This window comes from Phocoena sinus, chromosome 16, assembly GCF_008692025.1.
Source record: "Phocoena sinus isolate mPhoSin1 chromosome 16, mPhoSin1.pri, whole genome shotgun sequence".
Classification (NCBI taxonomy): domain Eukaryota; kingdom Metazoa; phylum Chordata; class Mammalia; order Artiodactyla; family Phocoenidae; genus Phocoena; species Phocoena sinus.
Genome location: NC_045778.1, coordinates 52,498,396 through 52,508,727, shown reverse-complemented (window position 1 = coordinate 52,508,727; position 10,332 = coordinate 52,498,396).

Here is a 10,332-nt window from a genome sequence, read left to right as displayed (position 1 = left end):
GTCAATAATATGGGAAGTGTAGGAAAAACTAGGTATATCAGTGAAATATTATGAAGATAATTAAAATGATAGAAATACAGAAATATGGGGAAATTTTACAAAATAATATTAAATAAAAGGTAGAGACACACAATTGCATATCATAATTATAATGACATATAAAATCTGCATCTCTAGCTTGATAATGGTCAAAAAGGATAGATATGAAAAGAGAATGATGGAGTTTTTTGGATTTTTATACTTCCTTTTATGATATTTTAAAATTGATTAAATGGCAATTCTTTAAAAGAATAGTCTGAAAAGCACTTCCAAATACATGTCATAGCTATGAATTGTGAAGAAGCAAGAGTTGCAAGTATTTTTTACGCTGCAAGAGGGCATTCAGCTACATTTGGAGAAAAAAGCATCTACAAGCCTACATTTAAAAACTATGCACAGACTTACAAAAACAATGACCTGTTCTGCAAATAGTTGGTACTGCTAGAATCAAATGAGAGTTTTTACATAAATTCACTATAAGGAGGACTAACATTTGTTAAGTGTTAGTATTTTCAGAAACGTTTGGGGCCAGACCTGAAGTAGGTTAAATATTTCTCATTTTTTCAGTGATGTCTGTATTTTGATAACAAAAGTATAACAGGAAGCCATTTTGCAATAAAACATAAACAGAAAAATCTTTAAAAAGCCACAATCCCTCTACCCAGCACTAATCAAATTCAATACTAATTGAATACTCTTTTATAGATAATTTAATTTGCTGTGTTGTTTCCTAATCTGTGGATGAAAATAAGCGTATTTAACCAACCCCATTATTGGACATTTTGATGTCTCCCAATTGTTTACTGTTATAAACACTGCTGCAGTTTGATTCATTGTATATAAATATCTACATATCTTTGGCTATTTTCTGAGGAAAATTGATCAGAAATGGAATAATAGGGGAAATCATATAAATATACATTTTATTTTTTTATTAGACTTGAAAGCCAAAGATTTTGCTTTCCTTTACATGTTTTTTTCCTATGTCCAATTAAATCTCCTTTCTATCCATTAAATTCTCATCCATTATCCAAAACCCAGCTTTGGGACTTCCATGGTGGCACAGTGGGTAGGAATCTGCCTGCCAATGCAGGGGATACGGGTTTGAGCCCTGGTCCAGGAAGATCCCACATGCCATGGAGCAATGAAGCCTGTGCACCACAACTACTGAAGTCCGTGCGCCAAAACTACTGAAGCCCACACGCCACAACTACTGAAGCCCACGCACCACAACTACTGAAACCCACGCACCTAGAGCCCGCGCTCTGCAACAAGAGAGGCCACCGCAATGAGAAGCCCGCGCACCGCAATGAAGAGTAGCCCCCGCTGGCTGCAGCTAGAGAAAGCTCGCTGTAGCAACGAAGACCCAATGCAGCCAAAAATAAATAAATAAATAAATAAATAAATGTATACAAAACCCAGCTTTAAGCTCTATTTTCCAAGACAATTTCAGTGAGTACTCCAATGTCCACTGATCTCCCACATCTTGTACTTTTACTTATTTTGAAATAATTTGAGACTTAACAAAAATTTGCAAAAACAGCACAAGTTATTTCCATACGCTCTTCATTTAGATTCCCCAAATATTAATATCTAACATAACCACAATACAATTATCAAAATAATGGGGCTTCCCTGGTGGCGCAGTGGTTGAGAGTCCGCCTGCCGATGCAGGGGATGCGGGTTCGTGCCCCAGTCCGGGAGGATCCCACATGCCGCGGAGTGGCTGGGCCCGTGAGCCATGGCCGCTGAGCCTGTGCGTCCGGAGCCTGTGCTCTGCAGCGGGAGGGGCCACCACAGTGAGAGGCCCGCGTACCGCAAAAAAAAAAAAAAAAGAAAAAGGAAACATTGCTATCATATTATTACCTAATCTACAGACCTTACCTAAATATTTCATTTTGTCCCACTAATGTGCTTGATCTGGTGCAGGATCAAGCATTCCTTTTAGTTTTCATGTCTCCTTCTACCCCTCCAATGCAGGACAGTTTCTCAGTCTTTCTTTGTCTTTCATGACCTCAGGGCTAACTCAGGGCACAGGGCCCTACCCTGCACATTTGATTTAATACTGTTATTGTTGTCTTGAAATTCTTCATCATTTTTAAAGAAATTTTGAAAATTTCACATTTGAATTTTACCAGGGCTCTGTAAATTATGTAGCTGATTCTGAATGACCTTGATACTTTTGAAGAAGATTGGCCAGTTGTTTTATAAGATCCCTCAGTTTAGGTTTGGTTTCATTGTTTCCTCATAATTCAATTCAGGTTATACATTTTTAGTAAGAATACTACCGAAGTGATGTTGTGTTCTCATGCGTTGCAGCAGGAGGCGCATAATACTGGTTTATCCCAATACTTGTGATATTAACTTTAATAATTTAGTCAAGATGATGCCTTCCAGTTTTCTGCACTGTGAAGTCACTGTTTGGTCCTTTGATACACATTTTCAAATTGCTTTGTGAAAAGGTTGTACAGTTTTACATTCCCTACCAGCATTGCGTGTAAGCGCCCATCTTCCCGAAACCTCACCAAAGATAGATTATATCTCTTTAAAAAACTCCCCAACTTTATATCAGTAAAAGGACTTCTCTTAATTATTTCTAACTACTTTTCTTTGAAAAGTACTACTGGACTTCCCTGGTGGCACAGTGGTTAAGAATCTGCCTGCCAATGCAGGGGACACGGGTTCAAGCCCTGGTTCGGGAAGATCCCACATGCTGCGGAGCAGCTAAGCCTGTGGGCCACAACTACTGAGCCAGTGCTCTAGAGCCCGTGAGCCACAACTACTGAGCCCACGTGCCACAACTACTGAAGCCCACGTGCCTAGAGCCCGTGCTCTGCAACAAGAGAAGCCACCACAACGAGAAGCCTGCACACTGCAATGAAGATAACCCCCACTCGCCGCAACTAGAGAAAGCCCAAGCACAGCAACGAAGGCCCAATGCAGCCATAAATAAACAAATTTATTAAAAAAAAAAAAAGAAAGAAAAGTACTACTAATGAAGCTGGACCTCCCTCCTCCACCCCACCCCACTACCATATTAGCCATTTACATTTCTTCTTTTGAGACTAAGTCAAAAATTTCTTTGTCCAACCTGCTTGTAGTCCACCTTAGTGATTAGATAGTCCTAAGAAATATTTGTGAGTTGAAAGGGGATCATGGAGAAGTATACAGATTATGGGCATAGGGTTTTAAATGTTTAGGAAAAGTAAACAGAAACTTCCTTTAGAAGATGACAATTATCTCTAGTATACAACTGTGTGTTGTAAATTCCTGAAGGGGAATGTGATAAACTGGATCTGGATCTAGGCTACTGGGGGAAAGGAGAACCCCAGTGGCTTACTCACAATGGATGTGTTAAGAATAAAAGGGATACAGGAGAAAATAGAATTGAATAGAAGATTCTAGGATGCTCTGTTGGAGACCAGTGGGGATGAGGTAATCATAAAACAGAAAACCTCTGATAATTGAGTTATCCTGATGATCCAGCTGGCATGACTTAGTCAAATCAAGTATGTGCATAACCTATGACCTGGCAATTCCACTCCTGGTTATACCCTTCAAAGGAATTTCTCACTCGTCCCTAAGAGGATATGTTAGAGGATGCTCATTAAAGTGTGCCAGTGTTGTTGTTGCTGTTCTTGTGTGAGGTGGAAAAGAACTGGAGACAATCCTGAATTGGAGTAAATATATAATAACCAAGATGAAGAACTATGTAACAAATAGTAACAACAGATTAGATATACAAAGAGCATGATTAGTATACACAGATATACACAGAACAACTATGTTAAAAACAGTGCCAAGTGAAAAAGAAACGAGAATAATAGTACAATATCATTTACATAAGTTAATAACACATACATAGAAAACAAATATACCTTTTTCAAGAACATGAATTTTAAAAATGTGTATTAAAATGGTTACATATGGAAGAGAGAAAGGAATTGCTAAAAGGGGATAAAACTGAGTATACTGATAAATAAAAAATGTAACAGGGGACTTCCCTGGTGGTGCGGTGGTTAAAAATCGACCTGCCAATGCAGAGGACATGGGTTCGAGTCCTGATCCAGGAAGATCCCACATGCCACAGAGAAACTAAGCCCACACATGCCACAACTACTGAGCCTGTGCTCTAGAGCCCGTGAGGCACAACTACTGAGCCCACATGCCACAACTACTGAAGCCCGCGTGCCTAGAGCCAATGTTCCACAGCAAGAGAAGCCACCGCAACGAGAAGCCCACACACTGCAACGAAGAGTAGCCCCCGCTCACTGTAACTAGAGAAAGCCTGTGTGCAGCAACGAAGACCGAATGCAGCCAAAAATAAATAAATAAAATTTAAAAATCTTAAAAAAAAAATGTAACTGAGAGTCTTTGCATGGATGAATGATGATAATGTGTCAAGAACTGAGGAAGGTGTTAACTCTGCATTAAAAGAATACGAAAGAAATAAGGGAAGGAGGGAAAGAAAGAAAAGAAAGAATGGAAGAAAGTAAGAAGAGAAAAAGAAAAAGCAAGAGAGCAAACTGACCAGTAATAAGCCTCTGCTCCCTTGGATCACAGGGCTTTGCATATGCTGTTTCCATTTGCTAAAAATTCTAATCATGACCACCACCACACACAGACACACACACACGCACAGAGTTAATTCCTCTTTCCTTCAGATCTCAGCTCAGTCATCATTTCTTTAGTAAAAGCCTCCTATGACCTCTCTGATGAGGCCACAACATCCCCCTATTATTAATATAATAGGTCTTAACACTGTATACTCTCTTTTTTGGCACTAATTACAACAAAACGTTTTAGAATTAGAAACCTTTACATTTATTTGTATGGTTCTTTGATTAATATCTGCTTCCCACTAGTAGACCAAAGCCCAACAAGGGCAGGGATGGTATCATTTTCTCGTTCTCATGCCCTGACACTGGCTGATAGAGAGTAAGAGGCCAGTTAATATTTGTTACATAAGTGAATTAATAAAAGGGTAAATGAATGAACTGACAAGAATAAAGATTGGAAAAGAGAAAGTGGAAGAACTATGAAAATACCCTCACAGAAGGTCTTGAAATTATTTACCATAAAGAAGGAGGGACTGTTTCTTAATTTTACCACACCTTTTGCATGCCAGGTGCTATACACCATATCACTAACAGGTAAGAATTGTTATCCTCATTTCATTTTTTTATTTACTTATTTTTGGCTGCATTGAGTCTTCGTTGCTGCACGTGGGCTTTCTCTAGTTGTGGTGAGCAGGGGCTACTCTTTGTTGTGGTGTGCGGCCTTCTCATTGTGGTGGCTCCTCTTGTGGAGCACGGGCTCTAGGCATGCAGGCTTTAGTAATTGTGGCACATGGGCTCAGTAGTTGTGGCTCATGGACTCTAGAGTGAAGGCTCAGTAGTTGGGGTGCACGGGCTTAGTTGCTCCGTGGCATGTGGGATCTTCCCGGACCAGGGCTCGAACCTATGTCCCCTGCATTGGCAGGTGGGTTCTTAACCACTGCGCCACCAGGGAACCCCCCCCCCCATTTTAAAAGGTAGTTAAAAACTAAGTCTTTCTGCCCTCAATGTTCATGCTTTTTTCCATATACCATTTAGGATGTGGGGATTGAGAGAAACTGGAAAAGGGGAATATTCACCAAGAGTGCTGAATAGAAGGGAAAGGAAAAAAGAGATGGAGAGAAAACAAGGGTTTAGCAGAATGCAAGGGGATACTAAGCTAAAAAGGGAGATAGCTACCAAAACACTACTTTTGACCTAAAGCCAAAAGTGATTGATCTGAAAGCAGTTCACCCTTGGGATGGAGAGTAAGAATAGGCTGAACTAGAGTAGAAGCAAGAAGTACTACAATTCTACAGCCTGTGGAAGGAAAACCACATTCACAGAAAGATAGACAAAATGAAAAGGCAGAGGACTCTGTACCAGATGAAGGAACAAGATAAAATCCCAGAAAAACAACTAAATGAAGTGGAGATAGGCAACCTTCCAGAAAAAGAATTCAGAATAATGATAGTGAAGATGATCCAGGACCTCGGAAAAACAATGGAGGCAAAGATTGAGAAGATGCAAGAAATATTTAACAAAGACCTAGAAGAATTAAAGAACAAACATCTAGAAGAATTAAAGAGCAAACAAACAGAGATGAACAATACAATAACTGAAATGAAAAATACAGTAGAAAGAATCAGTAGCAGAATAACTGAGGCAGAAGAACGGATAAGTGCCCTGGAAGACAGAATGGTGGAATTCACTGCTGCGGAACAGAATAAAGAAAACAGAATGAAAAGAAATGAAGACAGCCTAAGACACCTCTGGGACAACATTAAACACAACAATGTTCACATTATAGGGGTCCCACAAGGAGAAGGGAGAGAGAAAGGACCCAAGAAAATACTTGAAGAGATTATAGTTGAAAACTTCCCTAACATGCGCAAGGAAATAGCAACCCACGTCCAGGAAGTGCAGAGAGTCACAGGCAGGATAAACCCAAGAAGAAACATACCGAGACACATAGTAATCAAATTGACAAAAATTAAAGACAAAGAAAAATTATTGAAAGTAACAAGGGAAAAATGACAAAAAACATACAAAGGAACTCCCATAAGGTTAACAGCTGATTTCTCGGCAGAAACTCTACAAGCCAGACGGGAGTGGCATGATATACTTAAAGTGATGAAACGGAAGAACCAACAACCAAGATTACTCTACCCAGCAAGGATCTCATTCAGATTTGATGGAGAAATCAAAAGCTTTACAGAAAAGCAAAAGCTAAGAGAATTCAGCACCACCAAACCAGCTCTACAACAAATGCTAAAGGAACTTCTCTAAGTGGGAAATAAAAGAGAAGAAAAGGACCTACAAAAACAAACCCATAACAATTAAGAAAATGGTAATAAGAACATACATATCAATAATTACTTTAAATGTGAATGGATTAAATGCTCCAACCAAAAGACACAGGCTTGCTGAATGGATACAAAAACAAGACCCATATATATGCTGTCTACAAGAGACCCACTTCAGACCTAGGAACACATACAGACTGAAAGTGAGGGGATGGAAAAAGATATTTCCATGCAAATGGAAATCAAAAGAAAGCTGGAGTACCAATACTTATATCAGATAAAATAGACTTTAAAATAAAGAATGTTACAAGAGACAAGGAAGGACACTACATAATGATCAAGGGATCAATCCAAGAAGAAGATACAACAATTATAAATATATATGCACCCAACATAGGAGCACCTCAATACATAAGGCAACTGCTAAGAATTATAAAAGAGAAAATTGACAGTAACACAATAATAGTGGGGGACTTTAACACCTCATTTACACCAATGGTCTGATCATTCAGAAAAAAAATTAATAAGGAAACACAAGCTTTAAATGACACAATAGACCAGACAGATTTAATTGATATTTATAGCACATTCCATCCAAAAACAGCAGATTACAGTTTCTTCTCAAGTGCTCATGGAACATTCTCCAGGATAGATCACATCTTGGGTCACAAATCAAGCTTGGTAAATTTAAGAAAATTAAAATCATATCAAGCATCTTTTCCAACCACAACGCTATAAGATTAGAAGTCAATTACAGGGAAAACATGTAAAAAACACAAACATACATAGACTAAACAATACGTTATTAAATAACTAAGAGATCACTTAAGAAATCAAAGAGGAAATCAAAAAATACCTAGAGACAAATGACAATGAAAACACAACGATCCAAACCTATGGGACACAGCAAAAGCAGTTCTAAGAGGGAAGTTTATAGCAATACAACCTACCTCAAGAAACAAGAAAAATCTCAAATAAACAATCTAATCTTACACCTAAAGGAACTAGAGAAAGAAGAACAAATAAAACCCAAAGTTAGTAGAAGGAAAGAATTCATAAAGATCAGAACAGAAATAAATGAAATAGAAACAAAGAAAACAATAGCAAAGATCAATAAAACTAAAAGCTGGTTCTTTGAGAAAATAAACAAAACTGATAAACTTTAGCCAGACTCGTCAAGAAAAAGAGGGAGAGAACTCGAATCAATAAAATTAGAAATGAAAAAGGAGAAGTTACAACGGAAACTGCAGAAATACAAAGCATCCTAAGAGACTACTACAAGCAACTCTATGCCAATAAAATGGACAACCTGGAAGAAATGGACAAATTCTTAGAAAGATATAACCTTCCAAGACTGAACCAGGAAGAAAAAGAAAATATGAACAGACCAATCACAAGTAATGAAATTGAAACTGTGATTAAAAATCTTCCAACAAACAAAAGTCCAGGATCAGATGGCTTCATGAGTGAATTCTATCAAACATTTAAAGAAGAGCTAACACCAATCCTTCTCAAACTCTTCCAAAAATTGCAGAGGAAGGAACACTCTCAAACTCATGCTATGAGGACACCATCACCCTGACAGCAAAACCAGACAAAGATACTACACAAAAAGAAAATTACAGACCAATATCACTGATGAATATAGATGTAAAAATCCTCAACAAAATACTAGCAAACAGAATCCAACAACACATTAAAAGGATCATACACCATGATCAAGTGGGATATATCCCAGGGATGCAAGGAATTCTTCAATATACGCAAATCAATCAATGTGATACACCATATTAACAAATTGAAGGATAAAAACCATATGATCATCTCAATAGATGCAGAAAAAGCTTTTGACAAAATTCAACACCCATTTATGATAAAAACTCTCCAGAAAGTGGGCATAGAGGGCACCTACCTCAACAGAATAAAGGCCATATACGACAAACCCACAGCAAACATCATTCTCAATGGTGAAAAACTGAAAGCATTTCCTCTAAGATCAGGAATGAGACAAGGATGTCCACTCTCGCCACTATTTTTCAATATAGTTTTGGAAGTCCTAGCCATGGCAATCAGAGAAGAAAAAGAAATAAAAGGAATCCAAATAGGAAAAGAAGAAGTAAAACTGTCACTGTTTGCAGATGACATGGTACTATACATAGAGAATCCTAAAGATATCATCAGAAAACTACTAGAGCTGATCAATGAATTTGGTAAGGTTGCAGGATACAAAATTAATGCACAGAAATCTCTTGCATTCCTATACACTAACAACGAAAGATCAGAAAGAGAAATGAAGGAAACAATCCCATTCACCATTGCCACAAAAAGAATAAAATACCTAGGAATAAACCTACCTAAGGAGGTAAAAGACCTGTACTCAGAAAACTATAAGACACTGATGAAAGAAATCAAAGATGACACAAACAGATGGAGAGATATACCATGTTCTTGGATTGGAAGAATCAATATTGTGAAAATGATTATGCTACCCAAAGCAATCTACAGAGTCAGCGCAATCCCTATCAAATTACCAGTGGCATTTTTTACAGAAGTAGAACAAAAAATCTTAAAACTTGTATGGAGACACAAAAGACCCGAATAGCCAAAGTGGCCTTTAGGGAAAAAAACGGAGCTGGAGGAATAAGACTCCCTGACTTCAGACTATACTACAAAGCTACAGTAATCAAGACAATATGGTACTGGCACAAAAACAGAAATATAGATCAATGGAACAGGATAGAAAGCCCAGAGATAAACCCACGCACCTATGGTCAACTAATCTATGACAAAGGAGGCAAGGATATACAGTGGAGAAAAGACAGCCTCTTCAATAAGTAGTGCTGGGAAAACTGGACAGCTACATATAAAAGAATGAAGTTAGAACACTCCCTAACACCATACACAAAAATAAACTCAAAATGGATTAGAGACCTAAATGTAAGACCAGACACTATAAAACTCTTAGAGGAAAACATAGGAAGAACACCCTTTGACATAAATCACAGCAAGATCTTTTTTGATCCACCTCGTGGAGTAATGGAAATTAAAAAAATAAATAAACAAATGAGACCTAATGAAACTTAAAAGCTTTTGCAAAGCAAAGGAAACTACAAACAAGACGAAAAGACAACCCTCAGAATGGGAGAAAATATTTGCAAATGAATCAACGGACAAAGGATTAAGCTCCAAAATATATAAAGAGCTCATGCAGCTCAATATGAGAAAAACAAACAATCTAATCAAAAAACGGGCAGGGGCTTCCCTGGTGGCACAGTGGTTGAGAGTCCGCCTGCCGATGCAGGGGACACGGGTTCGTGCCCCGGTCCAGGAAGATCCCACATGCCGTGGAGCGGCTGGGCCCATGAGCCATGGCCACTGAGCCTGCGCATCCGGAGCCTGTGCCCCGCTACGGGAGAGGCCCTCTTACCACAAAAAAAAAAAAAAAAAAAAAA